Source organism: Microtus ochrogaster, linkage group LG2 (genome assembly GCF_000317375.1).
Source record: "Microtus ochrogaster isolate Prairie Vole_2 linkage group LG2, MicOch1.0, whole genome shotgun sequence".
NCBI classification, from domain to species: domain Eukaryota; kingdom Metazoa; phylum Chordata; class Mammalia; order Rodentia; family Cricetidae; genus Microtus; species Microtus ochrogaster.
In genome coordinates, this window is record NC_022028.1 from 10,994,749 (window position 1) to 11,006,390 (window position 11,642).

Here is an 11,642-nt window from a genome sequence, read left to right on the forward strand (position 1 = left end):
TGACAACCATATAGATTTATGTAACTAAAAATCAAAATACCCAAGCCCATTCAAAAGGAAATAGATACTATAAATGGCAGTCTGTCTATGAAGTAAATTGAATTTGAAATTTAAAACTTGTCCACACACATATACATGAGGAAATATGCATATGCAAATACATATGCACAGGAGCATGTGTAGGCACACATATACATGTAGGTTTAGGAATTTTCTATTACAAGGTATTTGTAAAGATGAAAGTCTATGAATTCTACAAAATTCAACCAGAAAATGCTAACAGGGTCCCCTCTCCTTTCCTGAGGTCAGTAGTTATCTGAAGTTAAAGGTGCATGAAGAAATTATAAGAAGAAAAAAGTACGTCTGTCTTTTGGTCATAGCAATTCTGGCATTGACCAGCCAGGAGCAAATTAAATATGGGTGGTATTGAGAAAGACAAGAAGATTTTTGTTCAGAACTGTGCCAAGTGCCATACTGTAGAAAAGGAAGTCTAGTATAAAACTGGATCCATGGTCCATTTGTAAGGAAGATAAGTCAGGCTGCTGGGGTCTCTTACACAGATGCCAACACTAGCAAAGGTAATACCCAGGGAGAGGTACTTTTAGGGAGTATTTGAAGAATCCCAGAAAGTAAATCCCTGGAATGAAAATATGATCTTCGCTGGAATTAAGAAGAAGAAGGATTAAAAAAAAGAAGGATAAAAGGGCAGAACTAATAGCTTATCTTAAAAAGACTACTAATGAGTCATTTTGCTGTCTTATTGATTACAAAACAAATGTCTCATGGCCTTTAATATGTACCATAAATTAATTCATATATCAAATTTGTATCATGAATTTCTAACAGTGTTTTGATAGATATTTCTGATTTAAGTAAAAGTGACTTTTAGTAAAAGAAAATAAACAGAATTATAAGAATATTAAGGCACAGAATAATATAACTCATGATATAAGTGGGGGAAAAAAGTAGTGTAATACATCTGAACTAAAGTAGACTTGGTGGGATATTTAAAATGAATCAATCCCCAACTGCAGCTGTGTATATTTCATTAGATTATTTACAGCTTAGTAAAGCAGAAAATAGAGATTATACCAACTTAGCTTTAGAGGTTCTCAGGTTAAGAGTAAAGAAATCACCATATTATATGAATATGGAATTAAGATCAGAAATTCATGAAAAGCTTGGGAGAGCAGAGGTGAGGAGAAGCAGGGTGGGGTGTAAATAGCCGGCCTGTGGCATAGACCAGCTGCCCCCAGGTCATCCCCTCCAACGTTCCTCCTGATCACTAAAATTTGATGCTCATCAAAGGACCGCTTCTCCTTGCCAAAGAAACTCTTTATCTTCTTCCATCCCAAGGAATCAAGATTGCTCTCCTTAATCACGCTCATTAAGAATGATTTTGGGTGTCTGAGAGGTACCTTGAACTCTCCAAAACTGTACTTCCCAAGATCAAGCATTCTCCTGCTATCTTAATCTCAGGAAACGGTGTGATTGTTGACCTGGGGGCACACATCAGGAACTCGAGAAAACTTTCCTAACTCTGATCATACTCTACCAATCTCTAACTGGTCTGTGCCGGAGCTCCTACACGTCTATCAGTTTCATCCTACTTAGCCTTTACGTTCATTGGCATCTCTTTGGTGGTGGATGTTGCTCATTTGCTGAAAGGCAGTGTGTTTTGGTATCAGAGCTTAATGTGCAGTGCTGGTCTCTCCTGATCATTCCTTGATCACATCCATTTTGGGAATCCTTTTCCTAACTACCTCTCAAGTGTTGATTCTCAGGGCTACCTGCTCTCTTCATTTTTACATTTGCCTGGCTGAACACTGACTATTGTGTCTCCTATTAAAAGTTTTATTCTTAAGTCTATATTTAAAATTTTTTACTGAATTGCTGAGTTTCATCCTGTGACTGCCTATAGCATCTACATTAAGAGGCAGAAAGCAATATAGACATGTTTGCAAAATTATTATTTTAATTTACTTATTTTATATGTAATTTCTTTATTTTAGGTGTTTTATATGCATCTATGTCTGCTCACCATATCTTTGCCATTGAAGGGCAACTGATGGCATTGGATCCTCTGGGACTAGTATAGACAGTTGTGAGCTGCCATACGGATTCTGGGAATTTAACTCAGATTCTCTGGAAGAGCAGCCAATATTCCTCATTGCTGAGAAATCTCTCTAGGCTCTACTACTTGCAAAAGTCTTAGTGAAATAATTTTCATCTCAAATATATATATTCAGAACACTGATTAAATAATTTAAAAGTAGAATAAGGATTTTTTTACATCTATAAAGTTTCAATTTTCTATCTTTTGGGTGTCCTTTCCAAGAAAGTTACTCAAGGATGTGAGCTACAAAGTAAAGAAGTTATCAAAAAAAAATGCATGGAACTGGCACTTGGTGGCCCCACCCAAAACTGAGGCAAAGGGAATCCTGCAGTTGTTTATATCACAAGATGAGAGCTATGAGCACACACAGGGAAACACCAATCCACACTGCAGTAGAGGACCCAGACCTGCAAAAGAAGTCTCTAGAAGAAAATGAAACCGAATGGCAAACGACATGAAGTGATTATAGAACTGTAAAGTTAGTGATCTCTGCCCAGAAAAAGAATCTGATGGCAAACCGGGTTCGAATTTCAGCATAATAAAATTTTGTGTAAGAAAACAAATTATGGTGTGGCACAGTTGGCTAACTAAAAGCAATGCTCCCAGAGCTATAATCATAATACACAGAATACTCGTCTACCCTGATGGGGAATGTGTCAAAGTACGGAAGACGGAGCTGGAGTGTTGTCAGCAGCATTTTTTTTTCCCAGATAAAATGCAGTTGGTGAACTCTCTGAATAAATAAGTAGTGGGATGGGAATACCAGCTGAAAATATGAAAAGTAAGGGTTAAATGTGCATGGGTCCAAAGATTTAAAAGTCAAGGATGGATCAAGAGGGCAGTCCAAGACTGACGCGTAGAAGCCAGTGTGTTAAGTCATGTGTCATTTTGCAGAACACTTTTTAAGTTTTCATTAAAGATGCTGTGAAGTTAGATTGAGGAGAGAGTGCTGTGGTAGAGTGTTTATCTGTTATCCACAAAGCCTTGGAATTAATCCCCAATACAGAAATAAAGTGAAGTTATTTTAAGTGGAATAAAACCAAAAATGGTGCATTGTAGGAGGAAGGGGCCGCTAGTTAGTTCCTGGGTTCTTAGACACGGAATAATCACACAGAAACTATATTATTGAAAGCACTGCTTGGCCTATTAGCTCTAACTTCTTATCTGCTAGATCTTACATTTTAATTTAACCCATCTCCATTAATCTGTGTATCACCATGTGGCAGTGGCTTACTGGCAAACTTTAGCTATGTCTGACTCTGGTGGCTCCATGGTATCTCCCTGACTCTGCCTTTCTTTTTCCCAGCATTCAGCCTAGCTTTCCCTGCCTTCCTAAGTTCTACCTTGCTATAGGTCCAAAGCGGTTTCTTTAGTCATTAGTGGTAAACACAGCACATAAAGGGGACTCCCACATCACCTTCTCTTTTCTGTTTAAATAAAAAGGAAGGTTTCAAGCTTAACATACTAAAATTATATATAAAAAATAGGTATCAAACAAGAAATACAGTTATAATATTTATATCTACTTTATATTTTATCATAACTAAGGAAAACTATCAATATAAATTCTTCAACTCCATCAAAGCTCCAAACAGATATAAGTGCTTAGAATTATACTAGCAATGATAATGATATTCTAGCACAGCAATACACTTGCAACATCTAATTTCCAAATGAGTCCTTCAGCCCCCCTGCAATAGAAATTTCTATTTCATATGGCAACCTTGTTAGAATTTGCTTTCTGTTGCTATGATAAACCTCAAGAAAAGCAAGCCATAAGGATAACATTTATTCCAGCTTATATTGTGCAGTCCATCATTGTGGGAAGTCAAGGTAGCAACTCAGGACAGAAACTGAGGCAGACCACGAGGGAATGCTGCTTACTGGCTTTCTTCTCTTGACTTGTTCAGCTACCTTTTTTAATTCTTATCTTCCCCAGTGGCCTGGGCCCTTCCACATCAATGAGCAACCAAGAAAATGCCCCACGGACATACCCACAAGCCTGTCTGAAGGAGGCAATTAGTCGGTTGGGATTCCGTCTTTTCAGGTAGGTTCCTGTCAAGTTGAGACAAACCACAACAGACCTGAAATGTCTTGTTCCCAAACATGAGCCCTGTGTAGCTGTGCAAACGTGTTGTGCACTACTTTTGCAAGTCCACACATGTGTGGCAATGACAGACCCAATTATGAAAAGAGCAGGGTGAATGTAACCTCCCAGGACAAACGAGGGACAGTAGAAGACATGAAACCCAAAGAAACAAGAAATTCGTCTGAAAGCTTTTCGTGGAATGCCATAAACTCTCAGCCTCAACGTCAGTATCTCTGCTGTAACCAGATCACACTGTGAGATGGGCCTCAGAGTGGAACCTTATGCGTGAGAGGAGAGGGGGCAAAGGCAATGACTCTGAACCAGATTTCTACTCTTAGACAAAATACCTTACTTAATTATTTCACTCTTTTGTTTCACACATTGACCACAGGTTATCAGGGACACTAATAATCTCCTTCGTGAATACCCACTGATATGTTATACAGAATTTTGATTTACTGAAAAAATAAACCAACAAACCCATTTCTCAATGTCTTACTATAATCAATTCCTGAAGGTTTTGTTTGTTTGTTTAGTTGATTGGTTGGTTTTTTGTTTTGTTTTGTTTTGTTTTCCTCTTCTCAACAAATAGAAGTAAAGCTACCTGTTGGAGTTATCTGTTGTATATCATGAATACTTACAGGTATTGTGAGAAATCATGTCAGAGAAGAGGTCATGCAGGGCCTGCAGCTCGCTGGTACTTCATTGAAACCCGCATCCTAGATCTACGCATGCGTCCATGGAGAAGGAGGTTTGGGCTTTCAATGATTTTGCTTCATTAAGTGATCTTAAATTTTTAAACTGCTTGATTGCTTCAAACATTTATAGAGTGGACTCCAGTCATTTCCATGTCTTATACCCTCCCCTCAGTCCCTATTTCTCCCACTGTCACCCTTCTTCTCAACAAGCCACCCCCTTCTGTTCTCATATCTCCGTTTTGTGTGTAGCCCCTGAGTAAGTTCCTTGTATGGCTGCGAGAATATTCAGTGGAGTTAGCTCAATTGCTTGATTTTTAACGGACACACCGCTGAAGTTACTGACATCTCCTCCCCAAACTACCAATAATCCCTCTGGGAGGAGTGAGGCCTCATGGTCTGTCTCTCCACTGTCAGTGAAATGAGTCCAATCCTATGCAGGTCTTGTACAGATAACCACAGCTGCAGTGAGTTCCTTTGGCATCACTGCTGTGTCGTGTACAGAAGACAGTTTTTGTTTTTCATTTTTTTTTTTTAGTTTTGTTTATAAGCAATCTTGGTGAAAGCAGAGGTGTTCTATAAAATCCCTTCTATCATCACATGAACTAATGTCAAAGGAGGACTATGGGAGTAAGAGCACAGTCAATGGCTTCTGTTTGGGGATAACTCATGGTCTATTCATATGAGTATATCTCTGGTTGTCCAGTGCCTTCGTCTCTTTTCTTTTAGAATTGACTATCTGAAGACATGAGAGAAGACTGGATCAACAGAGAGTCTTAGCACTCCCAAGATCCTCTGCTTTGCTGGGGATGTTCGTGGAAGCTTGGAGCTGGCTTCAGCTCACTGCTAGTGCTCTGCAAATGAGGCACATTCTCTTCCTGGGAGCTTTCTCTAGACCATTCATCTTGAAGCGCTGAGCAAGCCTCTCATATTTGGGTGTTAATGACAAATATTCGGTGTCACCTCAAATTATAAAATAGAAGCATCTAAGGAGCTTTCTGCCCTTATTTATGGGAGGACTGTAGTGGGTCAGAAGGTTATATTCTGTCTCCTTTACATCGGAGATGTTCTTATTTACATATTTTGATATCTCACAAAAAGGTGATCTCAAAATCTGCTTCTTGGATACTTTACATGAGTATATAGCTCAACTATTTCTTTTCATTGAACTTTTACAAAAATATCTGAAATCTTTGGAAACTTATGAAAAGGTTGGCTATTTCTTGGAAAATGAAGGATAAAAATTTAGAATATAAATTAGAGAAACTTACTGAAGAAATGAGAAGGCAAGTTTAGGCACAGAGGATGCTTTCCGAAAAAATATAAACAGCACGAAAAGTAACCGACACAAACAAAACCACGGTGCAACACCCAGGGCTGGTATCTCATCAGCTCTAAAAAGAAGTCATAACTACTGTAATCAAGTCATGACAGCAAAGGTAGCCCCCAGTAGCCTCTTGAAGCTTCAAGTAACTTCACATTTCCATCATGAGTCAACCTTGGCCTCACACATTCAATTAATAGTCCTTGATAAGTTGTTTTCACTCCCTTCCAGAGTGGTACTATGACCTTCAGAGATGTGAGTTAACCAGGAAAGAATTGAGGGTGGGGCTAGGTAAGTATTATGTTGATAGTTTTGTGTTATTTCAATAATTGGCAAGTTTGTATATAGAACATGGTAGTTGACCCGAAATAAAACAGGCACATGGCAGACTGAAGCAATTTTACTCTTTATTTTAATATAAAAACGAAAATAGATTTTATGGTTGTAGAGGCATGAAAATAAGAGACTTAGCTGGGTGTCCTAGTTAGCTTTCTGTTGCTATGCTGAGATCATGACCAAAAGCAACTTGAGGAGTAAGTGGTTTATTTCAGCTTGCGGGTTAACATCCATCATCCAAGGAAGCCAGGGCAGGAGGCCAAGACAGGAGCAACCCGGAGGCAGGAATTGAAGCAGAGACTGTGGAGGAACACTGTTTACTGGCTGGATCCTCCTGGCTTGCTCAGCTTCTTTTCTTATTGACCTGCTGTGAGTTGGCAACACCCAAAGTGGGAGGGGTCCCCTGGATCAGTTGGTAGTTCAGAAAATGTGTCATAGACATTTCCACTGATCAATCCCAGTGGGACATTTCCTTAATCAAGGATATCAAGGATCGTTTGTGTTTTGCTTTATTTTGTTTTTTTCCCCCCCAGGTGGCTCTTGTTTGTGTTAAGTTTATAAAAACTAACCAGCATACCAGGCATGCAGTCTCACACCTACGATTCCTACACTTACCAGGTTCAAGGCTCTAACATCCAAGACCATCTTCAACTATGGAGAAAACTGGAGCTAACCTGGACTAAGTAAAATGCTGAAAGAGTGACGAGGGAAGGAGGAAGAGGATGCAGGAGCTATGGTTATAAAGCAGAGACTACTCAAGCCAACATCACACAAGCTGGGCTGGCAGTCTTAGAACAAAGAAACTCTCACAGTACATTATGCTAAGTCCTCCATTTTACAAATACAGATTATGTGTGCTGGAACTAAGAGCTTCTGGTGGATTTTGTTGGGTCTTTTAAGTACAGAGAGACCAGCAATCTGTGAACAACTTTAATTTGAGTTCTCCTTTTTCTGATTTTATTTCTTTCATGTCTTTCTTTTTTTTTTTTTGTTTTGTTTTGTTTTGTTTTTCGAGACAGGGTTTCTCTGTGGTTTTGGAGCCTGTCCAGGAACTAGCTCTTGTAGACCAGGCTGGTCTCGAACTCACAGAGATCCGCCTGCCTCTGCATCCCGAGTTCTGGGATTAAAGGCATGTGCCACCACCGCCCGACTCCTTTCTTTTATCTTAAGTGCTATCTAACTTGGGAGGCAAAGGCAGGAGGATCTATGTGAGTTCGAGACCAGCCTGGTCTACAAGAGCTAGTTCTGGGACATGCTCCAAAACCACAGAGAAACCCTGTCTCAAAATACCAAAAAAAAAAAAAAAAAAATTCAAATCTATATTGAATAAGGAAGAGAGCAAGTACCTTGCATTATTCAGCTTTTCAAGTGAATGTTCTGTTTTTTCCAGATTAAATATAATATTGGTTATAGGCTTGTTGCATACAGTCTTCATTGTTTTCTGGTATGTTCAATCTGTTCCTAATTTTTCCAAACCTTTTTTTGTGAGGGTGTGTTGAACTTCTCCAAATGTTTTTCTTACATCTACTGAGATGATTATGTAATTTATGTCCAGGAGGATTTTACACAGTGTATTATATTAATTGATTTCAGACTTACATCCCTGGGATGAAACCTAACTGATCATAACGTATGAGCTTCCTAGTGTCTCCTTTGAGATACTATTTACCTCTGACAAGAAGGAAAGAGACAGCAAATGCTAGTCAGAATGTGAGAAAAGAGGATCCCTTATTACTATTAGTAGGAGTGTAAATAAATAGGTGAACTGTCAATAAATATGCATTATATAGACATAATAGAATTTTATTTACTGGTAAAGAAAAATATTTTTTTTTCAGAAAAGTTAATGACCTGGAAAATATATGAAGTAAATAATAAGCTTGACTCAGAAAGATAAAGGTTAGTGTTCCGGCCGATGTGGATCTGAGTCTGCAGCATCCATGTTTGCATTCGTAAGATGAGTTCATGCAGACTATGAAACCAAGAAGGAGACCAGGAGCGGGGAAGGAGAAGTGTTAGGGAAAGAGGATGTTAGCAGAACATGAAAGAAAAGGAGACGGAGACGTGGAGAGGGTGGAAGGGTACAATGGTGTGTTAGGAGGTTATAGAACAGATGGGGGAAGAGAATCACAAACAAATGTTTTAAACGATGTAATTAAACTTAGTACTATGTATCCATCTATCTACACGTTGCGCCTCCTGAGGCTAGCAGGCCTTACCTAGACCCTTTAGATCTACACATAGCTCTTCCCAGCTACTAAACATCCATGCTATACTACAATACATGCCCCTTTCTAGACTACACGCTCTGTACATTCTTCAGTGCTTTCAGTCTTCTGAAAATCGCAAGTTAAAGAGTAGACTTGCCTAACATGCTTTACAAAAGTGAAACCCAAGCAGGCAGAGCTTGGCTGACCTGCATTCCCTGGCAAATACAGCTACAATGGGCTTCCTATAGCTATCTTCACACGTTCATAGAGGTTGTGTGAAGTAGTTCCTTGTGCTGTCACCAGCAAGGACCACACCCCAGAATGGCCAACAGACTTCCTCACTTTTTTACCAACCTTGAAATCAAAAAAGCCTGCTGTAAGGCTCAGATCCTTCCTTAAAAATTCAGTGTTTTCTTGTCAGATTCTAGCTTGTTTTCTAAAAAAAGAGAGGTTGAATGTCACACCTGTGAGTGAGGCCCTAAGTGTACCACTGATTGTAAGTGAATAACTCAAGCTGGAACCCAAACATACTGGTGTGTCAGACATCATCGGTCATGCTGAAGGACACAATTTTATTGTTTTATTACTGCAGAAGGCAGACTAATATACAACTTACATGCTGTATTTGCTTCTGAAGTTGTACAGCTGCTTTTATAGCCTATTCAGAAGTATTTGTCTATCAGTTACTTCAGTAATTCAAATATTATTTCTAATTAATGTCTTAAAAGATTCTGACTGGGGAATGGGAAGGTTTCGTTAAAGGAGTAAAATTTGATTTGGGATTTTATAACTTGAGACAATTCTAGTTATTAATTTAGTATGTATGTGTACAGCTCACAATGTGCATTTGGTGGTCACAGGGCCACCATTTTAAGAGGTAGTTCTTTCTTTTCTTCCACAATGTGAGTCCTATGTGCTGAATGTATTGAAGGCATCAGGCCTTGCACCAAGTGTCTTTACCTGTTGAGCCATCTTGTGGCTAAGATCCTGGATTTAAAGAACATTCAATTGCTTAGTTTTCTATCTGCTGCATTAATTTTTTTTTGTCTCATATCTTGTTCAAATTTTACTTTGGGAAAATCTTTGTGTCCTTAGGTGAAGATCTGTAAACTAAAATTATATAAAAGCTAAACAATATACCTTTGGTGAAAGAAAATAAGAATTAGTTACAATATAAATGTCTTAAATACATTTCTTTATAAATTATATAATTATTTCTCATACTGAGAATTTGAACCTTTGCTTGACTGTTCCAGTTCTCCAATACAGAACAGGACACAACTGCATTGGAGACTGATTATATGGTGAGGGAGAATTGTCTGTATTCTGTCAATCATGTTTTAAATAAATGCTGATTGGCCAGGAAGGAAGTATAGGTGGGTAAACCAGACAGGAAGTAAACAGGAGAATGCTAGAAAGGAGGGAGCTCATTCCTCCCGTTCTAGCCCAGACCACTGAGAAGCAAGATGTAACCTGCCTTGCTGAAAGGTACTGAGCCACGTGGCTAACATAGGTAAGAATAATGGGTTAATATAAGCTACAAGAGCTAATAAGGAGACTGAGCTAATGGGCCAATCAGTTTATAATTAATGCAGACTCTCTGTGTGATTTTCTCTGTGACTAAACGGCTGGGGGACTGAGCAGGACAGAAACCCCAACAAGCCCGGCCCTCATGTTACAATTATAGAAAACACTTGCTGTCAAGTGAGGGGACAGTGAAGTGGTATATGCACTTATCTGTACCAAATATATATAGGAATTTATAGAGGATAGACTTTAAAGGAGAGATAAAGGGAGCCCAAACAAACAGAGACGTGGACATAATTGACAGACTTCAAAGCCCTGAGTGTGTACTATCCCAGTGATGTCTGTTATTAATTATAAGCCAGTGCCAATTCAGTAAGGCTGAACCAGATGGCCTCTGTCCTACCCACTTGCTCTGGTCTCAGGCTTGGGTCAGCTTTTCCCTGGGTTCATTCTCCTCTACTCTCTAATCTCCTTGTCCTGATTTGGAACTCAAGATGGAATCTGATTCTGACTCCTGTTTGAGACTTTAGTGTGGCAGTTGCCTTGGAGGACTCTTGACCTTTGGCCTGTAATAAATTAATTAAGTCAATTCCTGTGATTCATCAGAAAGGGACCTCTCTGATGTGGCTTGAGTGTATCTCTCAAAGTGTAGTGCCGGCAACTGGATCCCTAATGCAGTGGCTGGAAAGGCGGCTTGGTGGGAGGTAATTTGATGGCTTAGTACAACTTTTAGAGATGGATAAAAAGGCCATCATTGTGAGCCTAGACTGGTTGTCATAGATTTACCACTTTTCTCTCCCTCTCACCTGTGTGGTGCTTTTGACCATGATATAAAGTAGCAAGATGCCAATACCTTGGTCTTGGACTTCTCGTTCTCCAGAGCCTTGAGAAAAATCCCTTTCTTGTCTTCATAAACTACCCAGACTCAGGTATCCTGTTGTAGTAGCACAGACTAGGACACATTTATTATCTAAGCTGGAATCTTTGAAGTTAGGCAAAACTCTTTCCACATTCTTTTCATTAAAATTCTGTGTGGGTGTTATAAGTAAAATTGCTATAAGATTTATTAAAGACTTTTCAGAAACCTAGTGTTTAGTTATTGCTACTGTTTATTATAGTAGTACCACCAGTCAACATAGTCATTATTTTGTCATTCCCTCAAACGGTTCCTCAAATATATTATTGATAACTAATTGGAGAATTTAATGTATATATAATGCATGCATACACACACATGTATGTGTATTCATTTGTTTGAGCACACGTGTGTGGACAAGTTCATGTCTACATATGTGTGCACAGATGAGAAGACCAGATGACAACTTTGATTTGTAAATAAATCATT

The 11,642-nt window shown here is 38.9% G+C and overlaps 1 pseudogene; it reads left to right on the forward strand.

The window, feature by feature from the left end:
- Nucleotides 1-416: 416 nt before the first annotated feature.
- Nucleotides 417-810, forward strand: LOC113457566 (annotated as a pseudogene).
- Nucleotides 811-11,642: the final 10,832 nt, after the last annotated feature.